Below are 2,381 nucleotides of genomic sequence, written 5' to 3' on the forward strand. Positions count from 1 at the left end.
TCTCATCATAGTTTTGATTTGCATTTCTCTGATGGTTAGTGACGTTCAGCATTTTTTCATATGTTTGTTGGCTGCTTGTATGTCTGTCCAAGTCTGTCCATGTTTTTTCCCCATTTTTAATGAGGCTATATGTCTTTTGCTTGTTTTAAGTTCCTTATGGATTCTGGCCTTTTTTGAATCCACAGTTTTTAAGCATTTTTTCCCATTCTGTAGGTTGTCTGTTTACTCTGTTGATAATTTCTTTTGCTGTGCAGAAGTTCTTAAGTTTAATTAGGTCTCACTTGTCACACTTTTTGTTTCTGTTGCCATTGCTTTGAGAACTTAAAAAACATGAAATGCCTCACAAATTTGCTTGTTATCCTTGGAGAGGGGCCGTGCTAAGACTCTCTGTATTATTCCAGTTTTAGTATATGTGTTGCCAAAAGGAGCATTTATTTCTGAATTATAAAAATATTTTTGCAGAAATTATGATGAGTCTAAGTTTCTTTTTGAAGAAACGCAGTTTTAAAATCAGCATTTAGAAATCCTAAATGTAATTTTTTGAAAAATTTCCAGAATTATATTGGTAAAAATAAGCCTTTACAATTAATTATCCAATTTTAAATATTATGAAAATCTAATTTGTTGTGAATACAGGAGGTTCAACTTAAAAATAATCCATAAAATGTTAAATTGGTAATAACAGTTATAGTAAATTCAAGACATTTAGAATATTAGCTACCTTAAAAACTGGTCAAAACTTTACCAACTTTTTTTCATAAAGTTAAATTCATTTGTTTACTTCTTTTTATTTCTTTTTTTTTTTTTTTTTAATTACACTTAAAGTTCTGGGGTACATGTTCAGAATGGGCAGGTTTGTTACATAGGTATACACGTGCCATGGTGGTTTGCTGCATCCATCCCCCCCTTCGCCAACATTAGGTATTTCTCCTAATGGTAGCCTTTCCCAATACCCTCAACCCCTGCTATTCCTCCCCTAGCCCCCGCATCCCCTGACAGGCCCTAATATGTGATGTTCCCTCCCAGTCTCCATGGGTTCTCATTGTTCAACAGTCACTTATGAGTGAGAACATGTGGTGTTTGATTTTCTGTTCTTGTGTCAGTTTGTTGAGAATGATGATTTCCAGCTTCATCCATGTCCCTGCAAAGGACATGAACTCATCCTTTCTTATGGCTGCATAGTATTCCATGGTGTATATGCACCACATTTTCTTTATCCAGTCTATCATTGACAGGCATTTGGGTTGGTTCCAAGTCTTTGCTATTGTAAACAGTGCCACAATAAACATATGTGTGCATGTGTCTTTATAGTTGAGTGTTTTATAATCCTTTGGTTACATACCCAGTAATGGGGTTGCTGGGTCAAACAGTATTTCTAGTTGCGGATCCTTGAGAAATCACCACACTGTCTTCCACAATGGTTTAACTAATATACACTCCCACCAACAGTGTAAAAGCGTTCCTATTTCTCCACATCCTCTCCAGCATCTGTTGTCTCCTGATTTTTTTAATCTGGAGACATGCCATTCTAACTGGCATGAGATAGTATCTCAATGTGGTTTTGATTTGCATTTCTCTAATGACCAGTGATGATGAGATTTTTTTCATATGTTTGTTGGCCTCATATATGTCTTCTTTTGAGAAGTGTCTGTTCATATTTTGCCCACTTTTTGATGGGGTTCTTGTTTGTTTCTTGTAAATTTGTTTAAGTTCTCTGTAGATTCTGGATATTAGCCCTTTGTCAGATGGGTTGATTGCAAAATTTTTCCCATTGGTTGCCAGATCACTTTAATGTTATTATTATTATTTTTATTTTTTTGCTGTGCAGAAGCTCTTAAGTTTAATTAGATCACATTTGTCTATTTTGGCTTTTGTTGCCATTGCTTTTGGCGTTTTAGTCATGAAGTCCTTGCCTATGCCTATGTCCTAAATGGCATTGCCTAGGTTTCCTTCTAGGGTTTTTGTGGTGTTAGGTCTTATGTTTAAATCTTTAATCCATCTGGAGTTAATTTTTTATAAGGTATAAGGAAGGGTTCCAGTTTCAGCTTTCTGCACATGGCTAGCCAGATTTCCCAACACCATTTATTAAATAGGGAATCCTCTCCCCATTGCTTGCTTTTGTCAGATTTGTCAAAGATCAATGGTTGTAGATGTGTCATGTTACTTCTGAGGCCTCTGTTCTGTTCCCATTGGTCTATATCTCTGTTTTCGTACCAGTATCATGCTGTTTTCATTACTGTAGCTTTATAGCATAGCTTGAAGTCAGGTACTGTGATGCCTCCAGCTTTTTTTTTTAATTAGGATTGTCTTGGCTATGTGGGCTCCCTTTTGGTTCCATATGAAGTTTAAGGTGGTTTTTTCTAATTGTATAAAGAAAGCCA

At 35.7% G+C, this 2,381-nt stretch overlaps 1 non-coding gene across 1 annotated transcript; it reads right to left on the bottom strand.

The window, feature by feature from the left end:
- Window positions 1-324: 324 nt before the first annotated feature.
- LOC135272064 (U6 spliceosomal RNA) lies at window positions 325-431 on the bottom strand. Its single transcript, XR_010340177.1, has one exon. It is a non-coding gene; the product is annotated as a U6 spliceosomal RNA (small nuclear RNA).
- Between the last annotated feature and the right edge of the window lie 1,950 nt (window positions 432-2,381).

This window comes from Aotus nancymaae, unplaced genomic scaffold, assembly GCF_030222135.1.
Source record: "Aotus nancymaae isolate 86718 unplaced genomic scaffold, 86718_ANA_hifiasm-v0.15.2.pri h1tg000006l, whole genome shotgun sequence".
Lineage (NCBI taxonomy): Eukaryota > Metazoa > Chordata > Mammalia > Primates > Aotidae > Aotus > Aotus nancymaae.